The sequence below is a fragment of the Pristiophorus japonicus genome, chromosome 10 (assembly GCF_044704955.1).
Source record: "Pristiophorus japonicus isolate sPriJap1 chromosome 10, sPriJap1.hap1, whole genome shotgun sequence".
Lineage (NCBI taxonomy): Eukaryota > Metazoa > Chordata > Chondrichthyes > Pristiophoridae > Pristiophorus > Pristiophorus japonicus.
This window is the reverse complement of record NC_091986.1, coordinates 29,247,283-29,260,922: the sequence shown is the minus strand read 5'-3', so window position 1 is coordinate 29,260,922 and position 13,640 is coordinate 29,247,283.

Sequence of the window (13,640 nt, the reverse complement as noted above, 5' to 3'; positions counted from 1 at the left end):
GGGTAGCCACTTAGGTGTTTTATCTAATGTTCATGTAAAGTTTCTGTTAATGTGGTGTCAAACATTAAAACCTTTATTTTCAACACTTTCCATTCTTGGACAGATTTGTGTGCACCTTTGGAAGTGGCTTAGTGAGTTGCAGTGAATGGTGAGACATAACAGTACACCCCACAATGGTGGTGAGTGTGAAAGGAATGGTTTGGACATTGTAGGGATGCGTTATAGTGTTAGTGTGAGGTGGTGCCAACCTGGCACATCATGTTGCAACCAGGGTGTACAGCATCAAGTGAGTTAAATCTGTCCATGGTGAGGCCATCCTTGGCCTCCCGGACAGCAATGTGCTCAGGTGCTTTTATAGCATATTTCAAGCTGTCAAGTAATCAGATCATTCAGTGATCATTCAACTCCCCCCTCAGGTTAACAGACGTGATCCCTGAGCAGCGCAGAACCTATGGGCGAGCAATTACATGGCGCAACATACAACATTCTAGTAATAAAACAAGGACTCATGTTCCCGAGATCATACTATCATCTAACGCCATATTGGATAGAAAAAGGTGCACTTCAGAACACATGGGACATGAGGTCCACTTGGTGCAAAACTGGAAAGAATGTCTCGCACAAAACCTTGCAAAATTGTAACACCTGGGATACAGTAGCATAGTGATTATGTTACTAAACTAGTAATCTCGAGGCCTGGGCGAAAGATCTATTGATCTAATCCCACCACAGCAACTGGGTAATTTAAATTCAGTTAGTTAAATAAATCTGAATAAAAAGTTAGTATCAGTAGTGATGATCATTAAACTACCGGATTGTTGTAAAAACCCATCAGGTTCACTAATGTCCTTTAGGGAAGTAAATCTGCTGCCATTACCTGGTCTAGCCTACATGTGACTCCAAACTCTTAACCGCCCTCTGAAGTAGCCTAGCAAGCCACTCAGCTGTACCAAACCACTACAAAAAAAGACCTTCGCCACACGGACTGCAGTGGTTCAAGAAGGCGGCTCACCATGACCTTCTCAAGGACAATAAGCGATGGGCAATAAATGCTGGCCTTTCCAGCGACCCCCACATCCCATGAATGAATTTTTTTTTAATCAGAAAATAACATATCAGAATTTGCTCATGAGGACTTTAGTTGACAGTGTAATTGAAGTCAGTTTTTTAACCATAAATTCCCAGATTCTTTGAGTTTTTGGACCAATAAAAAAAATTCTCTCCCAATCCTTAGAATAAGAAACCTCAAATTCTACCCAATTTTTGCATCAAAAATCAGATCCTGAGATGAGCATGCCTCAATTCAATGTTCTGTTTGAGATATTAATTTGTCCTGTAATTCTGTCGACAGACAGAAAATTCTCTAAAAGACTAATTTGTTTATAATACCACCTAAAATGTTATTGAATACTTGACTTTCTGCATCTATTAATTGAAGTTTATATATAAATAATGTATCTCACTTTGCAAACTATACTTGACCGGAACATTAGAAAATAATTTGCTTTTAGATATTCCACCATTTTGTTTGAGCTCCTTCAGCCACCTGGCTCCATCCTCTGAAATCTCCTCCTTCAGAATCCTCTCCCTGCCACCTCTTGCCCCGCCCAATGTCCCTGCCTTACAAACACTACCTTAACGTTCTCCTCTTCAATTGTGCTTTCCCCCATATCATCGTTTACCCACTAACCCCACCCTCCTGCCCAATCAGTGCCCCTGAGCACTGCATCACTCTGACACGTCTCTTTGGACTCAATAGACGCGATAGAAATTAAAATGATTGAGCAATTTAAAATGGATCCTGAAATCAAAGGTATGATCCCCAGGATCTGAACATAGGAGATATATTTAGCAATTAAATTAAAAGATTGAGCAAAAACTATCAAGAAGCTTCAAAATGTTAAGATAATAACAAATTGGCTTATGTTATTTTTAATGCACTTGCTGTTATAAATTGTTATTCATGCCATTTATTCTTGTTCTGGTATGTCTTCATGTCAAATAATAACTTGGTATTTAAATTTAAAATCTGCTTAAATGTATGACTGGTTGCGTCCAACACAAACTTCAGTCTTTTAGTGCTGGCTGTAAGATGTTGGCCCGGAATTTGCGGTGGGAGGCATACCTCTGGAGTACGCCTCCGACCCAATAAAAATTAAGAACCTACCTGCTGGCTCCCGGGTTTCAGAGAAATTGGGTCCTGGGCCTGAAGGTGTGCACCTGCATAAAGGCCCAAATATCCCAGGGACGCAGGCAGTTCGGAAGCGTCCCTCAAATCACATGGGCCAGGTCCTCCTATCAGAAAGGAGGATTCCTCATATGCTTCCATTTTGTTATTCTCATTAGCATATGAGGAATCCACAAATGATTAAATAATTTACACAACTGGAATAAAAATAAATGTTCCCATTTTCAAATTTAATTAAAAGTCCCTTTAATGAAGGATTTACAATAGAAATTTAATTTTTTCTAAAATAATTTAAACATTTTCATCCAGGCCAATACTTACATAAAGTAATTTTACATATTTGAGAATGATTTTTTTATTTTTAAATTTTTAATTTAACATTTATATTATCCCTTATGCTGGTCAAAGCAGGCTTTATGCCAGGTGTAAGGATTTTGCGGGCATTTGCTGGGCAGTAACAGCCCAACTCTGTACCAGTAAAAGTAATTTTTGGGTCGGTTCGTATGATCTGTCAAGGCGAACCTTGACGGATTGCAAGTTCCGGGTTTGCCCACATGCACAGTGCATGTGGAAATACGGCACTTGCGGGGCCTTTTACAATGCTTACGATGGCGTACTGAGTGTTGGCGTCATCGGCACCACAAAATCCGAACCGTTAATTTAAATCTTATATAGCATTGAACAAAAAAGTTGATTCACGTATTATTAATGCATCTTCAACTGTGTCAACAGTAGAGTATTTGCTGCTCCTTTGTCATCATGTGGGTTAACATGATATTGCAATGTCAACAAATTGCTGGCAGGGTAATTTAATTATTAGAACAGCAAATGGTGGAATGCATACGTCATTTAACCTTCTGTTAAATACATCGTCATGAAACAGTATCACTTTAATATCTCTTTGATATTCTGTAGTTATAAATTCTCTTCTCCTTTGTACTTGCCCACTGCTGGAATTCTCAGGGTGGGGGAGAGCCATTGGCATACTGTGTATTCAGGATATCATGCAAGACTCAGTGAATTGTGATGAGATGTTTCATCTCACTTTAGTCAATATTTGGAATCATTTGACCCTCTTAACAGGCACTGCAGTCAGAGGAAGAGGGTCTTCTGTGCAGTAAAGTGCTTTGTACACCAATTCAAAGGAAATAAACAAGGTTTATTTCCTTCTGATTCTTACACGGTATGACAGGAGTGTTAAAAACACTCAACCATAACTTGGACACAAAACTGCTGAGCGAAGGTACCTTAATGTCATTCTGTTCAGTTTAGTAAGCTAACTGTAACCTTGGCATTAATTATTGTACTTTTTAGAATTCTAACATTACTGTGCTCTCTGATTAAAATGGTTACACAGCACAGTACAAATAAATTGTGTAACGTCACGGTTGATTTGAGGAAGTGCAGCCAATTGAAAGGTGTGCACTAATGGGTTATATAACACAACTGATTAAAAAATTTTAATTGAGCCTAATGCAAATATCCTTTAAATTATATAACGATATGGTTGGCTTCACAAAATGTAATCAGCTGAAAGGTGTTCATTAATGGGTACTACGGCTCAGTAGATTAAAATTTATAATTGACCATCAGTGTTTTTTTGTCTTACTGTACACCTGTAACCTTCAGATTAGACTGAGTCTTAAAGCTGAGCTATGCGTAATTCGCAGGCTGCGTACTGGGGGCGCATGGACACAAACGAGGGAAAAATAAAATACTTGCATGCTTTGTTAGACACAAGTGGGACAGGATTAACATTAATCAAACAAAGGGTAAGTACCTAACGATAGAAAATGTCAGAAAGATTATGTAATCATCAAGTTTATACCGTGTGTGGTGTGAATATTTTGCTGCAGAGTCAGAGTTAGCTTTACTCTCTGGCAGGTCACACTGTCACAAAGGATCCTGTGGAAATCCACCCGTTATAGCATTGCCCATTTACACTCTTCAATTCCACTGTGCATTTCCCAACCAAAAGTGGGTTGTGAAATTTGGAAATTACTCCTCATTCCACACCACAACACCAATAAGCCTCGAGCCTTATTGAAATGATTTGCTATTAACTAACTGCTCAGGTTCTTTTTTGTGTTCCAGGAACTGCATGTCAAATATTCACAGGGGCCTATTTTAAACTTCCCAGCAGATCCATTTATCACATTCCAAAATGTGATGTCTCCTCGTCATGAAAAACATTGAATTTCTACTGAACAATATGTTCAGAATCCTTCTGATGGGGGTGTCATTGTTGTGGCAATAGGTGAAGTTAAAGCTCTTGGTTTGTCCAATGGTTTCCAATCAGTTTCCCTTTCCCAGTTAGAAAGGGTAGTACGGGCAATCGCTCCATTTCTGGAACAAGAACAGAATAGAATCTATTCCAAGGAGTAAGCTGGAGTCCGTTACAACAATGACTTAATAAGAAATAACTTGCATGGTTTAAAGGGAAAGATCCTACCCTACTCCTCTGAAGATGTTACAGGTAAAGTAGAGAAGGTCACTTCCTATGACGTAATGTATTTGAAGTTTCAGAAAGCTTTTGACAAAATTAAAAGTAAAAGCCACATGGATAAGAAAGTGCTCAAAAGAGAAATACATATGGCAGGTGTAATATCAGCCTAAGTGGATGTATGGCATCCCATAAGGTCAGAAAGTGCATCTCTATTGTTTCTCATCTATATCAATGACTTAGATACCAATACTAACTAGTCAAATTTCCTGTTAACACAAAGATGGAAAGAGTTGCATGGGGCACTTCATGCAAGGCGAAAAAAATCAGGTCAATTTTTTTACCCAAACCTGAAAGTTTCTTCTTGATGGTAACCAATTATTTGCAGAAACAGATGGCATCTTTTGGTTCATTCATTGGCTGCTTATGGTTCCTTGAGCTGTAGTAATTGTCTGCTACATTTATTTGTGTAACTATGACGAATATGAAAAATAATCCATTGGTTGCAAAGCATTTTCCTTCAATGCACAAATTCCAATATAAAGTTAATCACAACTGGCTGAACCAAGTCATAGGATGTTGTGGATGTTGTGTATCGTAAAGCATGCACTTCCATGTTCCGCCACCAGGGAGCTCATCCCCTGAAGTCCCAAGGGATCCCAGCATCCCTTGGGAGCACTGTATATAAACTGGCCCCTAAGGCCTGTTCCTCACTCTGGAGTGTCTTATTAAAGATTGAGGTCACTGTTACTTTAACCTCCCTGTGTGCAGCCTCATCTGTGTTACGAACATAATAACTGGTGAAGAGAATACGAATCCAACGCAAAGATGCAGCAAACTGTGGGCATCCTGGAGAAGTTCTCAGAGGGTGAGGACTGGGAAGCCTATGTTGAACAGCTAGATCAGTACTTTGTAGCCAACGAGCTGAACGGAGAAGGAAGCGCTGCAAAAAGGAGAGCAGTCCTCCTCACAGTCTGCGGGGCACCGACCTACAGCCTCATGAAGAATCTTCTGGCTCCGGTGAAACCCACAGATAAGTCATATCAGGAGCTGTGTACACTGGTTCTGGAGCATCTTAACCCGAGGGAGAGCATGCTGATGGCGAGGTATCGGCTCTACACGTGCGAGCGATCTGAAGGTCAGGAAGTGGCGAGCTATGTTGCCAAGCTAAGGCGACTTGCAGGACAATGTGAGTTTGATGGCTACCTGGAGCAAATGCTCAGAGACTTTTTTGTACTGGGCATTGGCCACTAGACCATCCTACGAAAACTTTTGACTGTAGAGACACCGATCCTCAGTAAGGCCATTGCGATAGCACAGGCGTTTATGGCCACCAGTGATAACACCAAACAAATCTCTCAGCACACAAGTGCTAGCAATGTTCATAAAGTAACTGGAACTGTGTTTGCGAGCAGAAATGTACGGCAGAAACCACGAGTCTACAACTGCCAGCAGGCCTCAGGTGACCCAGATGACTCAGAGTCCCCAACAAAGGATTAATGCAAGGCAATTCACACCTTGTTGGCATTGTGGAGGCTTCCATTCAGCCTATTCATGCTGCTTCAAAGGGTATGTTTGCAAGAGCTGTGGAACAATGGGGCACCTCCAACGAGCTTGCAAACGAGCTGCAAGCTCTGCAAAACCGGCTAACCACCACGTGGCAGAGGAAGATCGGTCCATGGTGGATCAAAGCAATTTTGAACCTCAGAGAGAGGAGGCAGATGCTGAAGTACACGGGGTGCACACATTTTTGACGAAATGTCCACCTATAATGCTAAACGTAAAATTGTATGGCTTACCCGTAGCCATAAAACTGCACACTGGCGCTAGCCAATCCATCATGAGTAAAAAGATGTTTGAGAGACTGTGGTGCAACAAGGCACTCAGACCAGCCTGAGCCCCATCCACACGAAACTGAGAACATACACCAAAGAGCTTATCACTGTCCTGGGCAGCGCCATGGTCAAGTTACCTACGAGGGCACGGTGCACGAACTGCCACTCTGGATTGTCCCGGGTGATGGCCCCACACTGCTTGGAAGGAGCTGGCTGGGCAAAATCCGCTGAAACTGGGATGACATCCGAGCACTATCACATGTCGATGAGGCCTCATGTACCTAGGGTTCTTAACAAATTTCCTTCCATTTTTGCGCCAGGCATCGGAAACTTTTCCGGGGCGAAGGTGCAGATCCATTTTGTCCCAGAGGCACAACCCATTCACCACAAGGCGCGAGCAGTACCTCACATGATGAGGGAGAGAGTGGAAATCAAGCTGGACAGGCTGCAATGCGAGGGCATCATCTCCCCAGTGGAATTCAGCGAGTGGGCCAGCCCGATTGTTCCAGTAATGAAAAGTGATGGCACGGTCAGGATTTGCGGCGATTATAAAGTAACTATTAATCGTTTCTCGCTACAGGACCAATACCCGCTACCTAAGGCAGACAACCTATTTGCAACGCTGGCAGGAGGCAAGACATTCACCAAGCTCGACATGACTTCGGCCTACATGATGCAGGAGCTGGAGGAGTCTTTGAAGGGCCTCACCTGCATCAACACGCACAAGGTGACTGTTCATCTACAACAGATGTTCGTTTGGAATTCGGTCGGCTGCAGCAATCTTCCAGAGAAACATGGAGAGCCTACTCAAGTCGGTACCACGCACGGTGGTTTTTCAGGACGACATGTTGGTCACGGGTCGGGACACCGCCGAGCAACTACAAAACCTGGAGGAGGTCCTCCAGTGACTGGATCATGTAGGGCTGCGACTGAAGAGGTCGAAATGCGTCTTCATGGCAACAGAAGTGGAGTTTTTGGGGAGAAAGGTCGCGGCGGACAGCATTCGGCCCACAGACGCCAAGACAGAGGCTATCAGGAACGTGCCCAGGCCACAGAACGTCACAGAGCTGCGGTTGTTCCTGGGACTCCTCAACTATTTTGGTAACTTCCTACCGTTGTTAAGCACCCTCTTAGAGCCCCTACATGTGAGAACTGGGTATGGGGAAAAAAACAAGTAATTGCTTTTGAGAAAGCCAGAAACATTTTATGCTCCAACAAGCTGCTTGTATTGTGTAACCCGTGTAAAAGACTTGTGCTAGCATGTGACACGTCGTCGTACGGAGTCGGGTGTGTATTACAACAAACTAATGTTGCGGGGAAGTTGCAACCTGTAGCCTATGCTTCCAGGACCTTGTCTAAGGCCAAGAGGGACTACAGCATGATTGAGAAAGAGGCATTAGCGTGTGTGTTCGGGGTAAAGAAAATGCATCAGTACCTGTTTGGCCTCAAATTTGAGCTGGAAATCGATCACAAGCCCCTTACATCCCTGTTCGCTGAAAACAAGGGGATAAATACTAATGCCTCAGCCCGCATACAAAGGTAGGCACTCGCGCTATCAGCGTATAACTAGACCATCCGCCACAGGCCAGGCATTGAGAACTGAGCGGATGCTCTCAGTCGGCTACCATTGCCCACCACGGGGGTGGAAATGGCGCAGCCTGCAAATTGTTGATGGTGGCGCAGCCTGTAGACTTGAAAATGGTCACGGAAGAATTTGAAAATGATAAATCACCTGTCACGGCCCGCCAGATTAGGACTTGGACCAACCAAGATCCTCTGCTGTCGCTAGTGAAAAACTGTGTACTGCATGGGAGCTGGGCCAGCATCCCCGTTGAAATGCAAGAGCCAATCAAGCCGTTCCAGTGGCGAAAAGACGAGCTGTCCATTCAGGCAGACTGCCTGTTGTGGGGTAACTGCGTAGTGCTACCCAAAAAGGGCAGGGAGATGTTCATCTCGGATCTCCACAGCACACACCCGGGTATAGTAATGATGAAAGCGATAGCCAGATCCCACACATGGTGGACCAGTATCGACTCTGACTTAGAGTCCTGTGTACGGCAATGCAGCATGTGTGCTCAGTTGAGCAACGCGCCCAGAGAGGCACCACTAAGATTATGGTCCTGGCCCTCCAGACCATTGTTGAGGATCCATGTTGACTATGCGGGCCTGTTTCTCGGTAAAATGTTCCTGGTGGTGGTGGATGCTTTTTCAAAATGGATTGAATGTGAAATAATGTCGGGAAGCACCGCCACCACCACCATTGAAAGCCTGAGGGCCATGTTTGCCACCCACGGCCTGCCTAACATACTGGTCAGTGACAACGGGCCATGTTTCACCAGTGCCGAATTTAAAGAATTCATGACCTGCAATGGGATCAAACATGTCACCTCAGCCCCGTTTAAACCAGCCTCCAATGGACAGGCAGATTGGGCAGTACAAACCATCAAAAGAGCCTTAAACAAGTCACAGAAGGCTCACTCCAAACCCGCCTGTCCCGAGTACTGCTCAGCTATCGCACAAGCTCCCACTCACTCACAGGGATGCCCCCGGCTGAACTACTCATGAAAAGGACACTTAAAACCAGACTCTCGCTGGTTTACCCCAACCTGCATGATCAGGTAGAGAGCAGGCGGCAGCAACAAAATGTAAACGATGATCGCGCCACTGTGTCACGGGAAATTGATCTGAATGACCCTGTGTATGTGCTAAACTATGGACATGGTCACAAGTGGATCATGGGCACGGTGATAGCTAAAGAAGGGAATCGGGTGTTTGTAGTCAAACTAGACAATGGACAAATTTGCAGAAAGCACCTGGACCAAATGAGGCTGCGGTTCACAGACTGCCCTGAACAACCCACAGCAGACACCACCTTTTTCGAGCCCATAACATACACCCAAAGGATCAACGACACCACGCCGGACCAGGAAATCGAACCCATCACGCCCAACAGCCCAGCAAGGCCAGGCTCACCCAGCAGCCCTGCAGGGCCAACAACATGCCAGCCCAGCGAGGGCACAGCCAACACACCAGAACAGACATTTGTACCGAGGCGGTCCTCCAGGGAAAGAAAGGCTCCCGACCGCCTCACCTTGTAAATAGTTTTCACTTTGACGTTGGGGGGGGGGAGGAGTGATGTTGGGTATCTGTAAAACATGCACTCCCATGTTCCGCCACCAGGGAGCTCATCCCCTGAAGTCCCAAGGGATCCCAGCATCCCTTGGGAGCACTGTATATAAACCTAAGGCCTGTTCCTGACTCTGGCGTGTCTTATTAAAGACTGAGGTCACGATTACTTTAACCTCCCTGTGTGCAGCCTCATCTGTGTTAGGAACACAATAGTGGAGATGTGTTCAGGTTCCATATAAATACAAGTTATTTTCTTTGTGGATATGAAAGAGGAATCAATGAACAGAATTTGTGATTCACAAAGTTTCCCTGAGAGAGAGAGAGAGAGACAGTCAAAAAAGGGGTGGGCATTTGGCTCCTGCTTATAGAGAACTGTAAACATGGTGTAGTGAATGAGCCTGTTTTCATTTTTACCCTGGTTTGGGTGGTGCAATCGATTTGTTTAATCTGACTTAGGCCTGGCATAACAAATGAGTTTTAATAAGACAGCAAAGAGAACTTTTCACACCCCAGAGCTAGCTCAATGTCGATCTGCTTCTTACTCCCTGCTGTCTGAAGAGACATCCATATCTGCTCTGTGATCACTGAACTAGCACAATAGCAATATGTATTAGCATAACCTTGTAACTCAAACAATTCGACAGCATGGTTCCACCATTTTTCATGCTCATGAACCAGGAGCACGTTAAATTTGATGAGAATAGTGTGATTGCGTCAATCCCTCAGTATTCCAGTTACTGACTCGAGCAAGAAGACATCTCTTCCACTAAAATCTATTTACCAAGGACCGTGCAGTACCGATAGAACTGGAAAGTAATTCCAAAATGTAAACTGTCTTTAGAGGTACATAACCCTTAAAAAAAGGGTTAATTTGTATTTCTTATTTTACTGTATATTAAGTGGCAATGTGTTGCTGCAGCTGGAGGCAACATTAACCAGAAAAGTTTGACAAATTCCACCTCATCAGCTGCTAAAAGCACAGAAGAACGAACCTTGTGCTGCCAACCAGAAACATCCCCTAGCCTGAGTTCTGCTGCAGTAATCCCGGTTCAGCAAGTCATGGTTAACTCTGTATTTGAACTTTTGTATAGAAGGGAGATGGCGGGGGGTGATCTTAAATTACTGGGTGCCCTGTTTATGAGGTGTCTGGAATATTGCACATTGTAGGGAAACATTGGCTGCCCATTGATGTCCAAGGCCCCGTCTGATACGATTTTCAGGAGGGGCCTGTAAATGGGCATCCACCTCTCCCATCCAAAACAGGCAAGAGGCTGTTTCCACGTGCAAATTGGGGTCCTGTGTAGTGCCTTGTTTGCCGTTATCAAATACCATTCGGCATACTCCATGGTTATGTTCCACACGGTCAGCCTTCGAACCAATGGTCCAGTAAAGGCTCCTCCTGGCCCCACAAAAACTACTGCAGCCTGCTCATTGGGGTTGCAGATTTCGCCCCCACCCCCACTTTAATGTATTTGCTTCATGGATTCTTTACTTAAGAATTCAGAGCAACACGTTGCTATTAAAAACTAGTTGGGTTATGAACAAAGATTTAACAATCACATTACACATTGCCAGTTCAACCACTTGGCTCACACTGCATGCCTCATCGTGGATGAACTAGACCCAACTAACTGGGGTTTTATTGAGTCTTGTGAACATTACAAGACTGGCTAAACCACTCACAATGCAACAGCTCTACTACTATTTTAATTAAACTATAAAGCCGAGTGGCCCCTTATTAAAGGGGCACCAGAACTCACAAATTAACAAATAAAACATTGTGAACCTTAAACCTTGAACCTTAAACGGTCAAATTAAAATTTGATTGCTGGGGGTGATGATGCACTCCAGTCCCTCCGGCGCCCACCTCTCGTGGACACCGTGTTCTCCATCTCCAGGGACACCCTGGCTCGGATGTAAGCGTGGAAGAGAGGCAGGCAGTCGGGCTGAACGACTCCTTCGACCGCCCGCTGCCTGGACCGGCTGATGGCACCCTTGGCCGTGCCCAGGAGCAGTCCTACGAGGAGGTCCTCGGACCTGCCTGCTTCCCTCTGCACAGGGTGCCCAAAGATCAGGAGTGTGGGACCAGAATTTGAGGAGCAGCCCCTTCAAATAATGGAATAGGGGCTGCAAACTCACACACTGTACATACGCATGGAACACGGACTGCTCCAGATGCAACAACTCTACAAACCTGTGAGCCTACTCACAGGTGCATACATTACACACCCCCCCCCACCCACCACACCACTGCCCCAGTTCGCAAGATTCATGTTAGTACTCATAGGATTTATTTCATATATCAGCATTTGTTTTATTTCCATACAAATTCACAATTTATTAATACCTATGTATACAACTTCCAGTTTTGCTGCTCAGTAAAGGTCTAACAATGTTTTGTATCTCCTACAAGCAATGTTGTTGAACTTCAGAAAGAGATTCCTAGCTATATGTTCAATGTTAAGTTTCAGGATTAAAGTATATTATTCAGACCTCATTGAGACTGGTAATAACTATTTTCCTTGTTTATAGACACATTATATTGTTTGTTATTCTGTCCATTTTTGAGTTGAAAGGGCAGAATTGGTCTCTGAATTCTGATAGATATTCACTTTATTTAACTTTTTTATTCAACTTCCCAAGTAATTAAAATGAAACACGACCAACAAAAAAGGTTTCCTCCACCAAAATGTACACAATGTACATACATAGATCTTCTTTGACGATGTGAAACAGACTCACGCGCCTGCTTTTACTAACCATAAGAAAAATGCCTGTAATTGATGGGCAGTTGGTGGATAAATAGCCCAACTCTGCACCAGTAATTGGGATTACCTTGGACTGATCACAAGTTCAGGGTTTAGTGCATGCGCTCAGGAAATCCCAAACAAGGGCGGTGTGATGATGTATTCTGAGTACGCCGTCATACCCATCGCACAATCCGGGCCAATAAACGCCACGATCTGCAGATCTGTTGTGAATATAGGGAAAACACCAAAGAAAAAGACTCAATGTGTGGACAAGAACTGACAGAAATTACAAGTACTGTGCCACAATATGGATGCTGACAATTACTAAATACCTAGATGAAAAGGAAACAATTAGAAACAGCCAATGCTGTTTCCAGATCGGAAGATTTTCCTTGACAAACCTGATAGAGTTCTTTGCTATGGTGGATTGGCAAAATGTAGTAGTTGTGTTGTGCAGGGACTTTCAGAAGGCCTCTGACAAAGTATCACATAGGAGACTACTGGAGAAGATTAAGGGATAAGGAATTATTGGAAGTGTAAAGTAAGAGCTGTTGATTCCACATGATAAGAATGTGGTGATAGAGATTATAGTATAGATTCACTGGGATGTTGCCTGATATGAGGAAATACAAATATGAAGAAAGACTTCAAAAATTGGGACTGTTTTGTAACAAGAAGATTAAAAGGTGATTTGATAGAAGTGTTTAAAATTATGGCAGAATACCTAGAAATGACTGTTTCCAGTGAGCAATCTGGACGGAAGGGACAGAGATACAATTTTCAGCACCTCACCGCCCGCTGCCGCTGACTGCCGCCTACTCCCGCCAACATTCATCCTGAAGATCCGCCCAGTGGATCGGGATGGCCTGGAGTGGGCGGGAGGGGAGAGCCGCCGGGAATCGCCCGCTGACATCAGCGGACGGCCGAGTGGCGCAACTGACCTCCTGCCTGCCGAGCTCCCAGATTCCTGTGGGTGGGACTCGGCGGGACTCACCCCTGTGGACCGCTGGCTGGAGGCTGGTCTGTCCCCGACCATGAGAAAGAAGAACCTGAAAAAAAGGCAAGTGAACATTTTAATATATTTTTTCAACAACGACTTACCTGGATGGAGTCCCCTGAAGGTCTTTGGATACTTTTTTAATTTTTTGCTGTTGTTTTTGTTTCAGGTCTTCGACCCTCCGTGGTCCCGACTCCATCCTCGGCGGCACTTGGGCGGCAAGCGCCTCTGCCGCCGAGAATGAGACCTCCCACCCGCTGCCACCCAGATTGGCGGTGTACATCTTCCATTTGCCGCC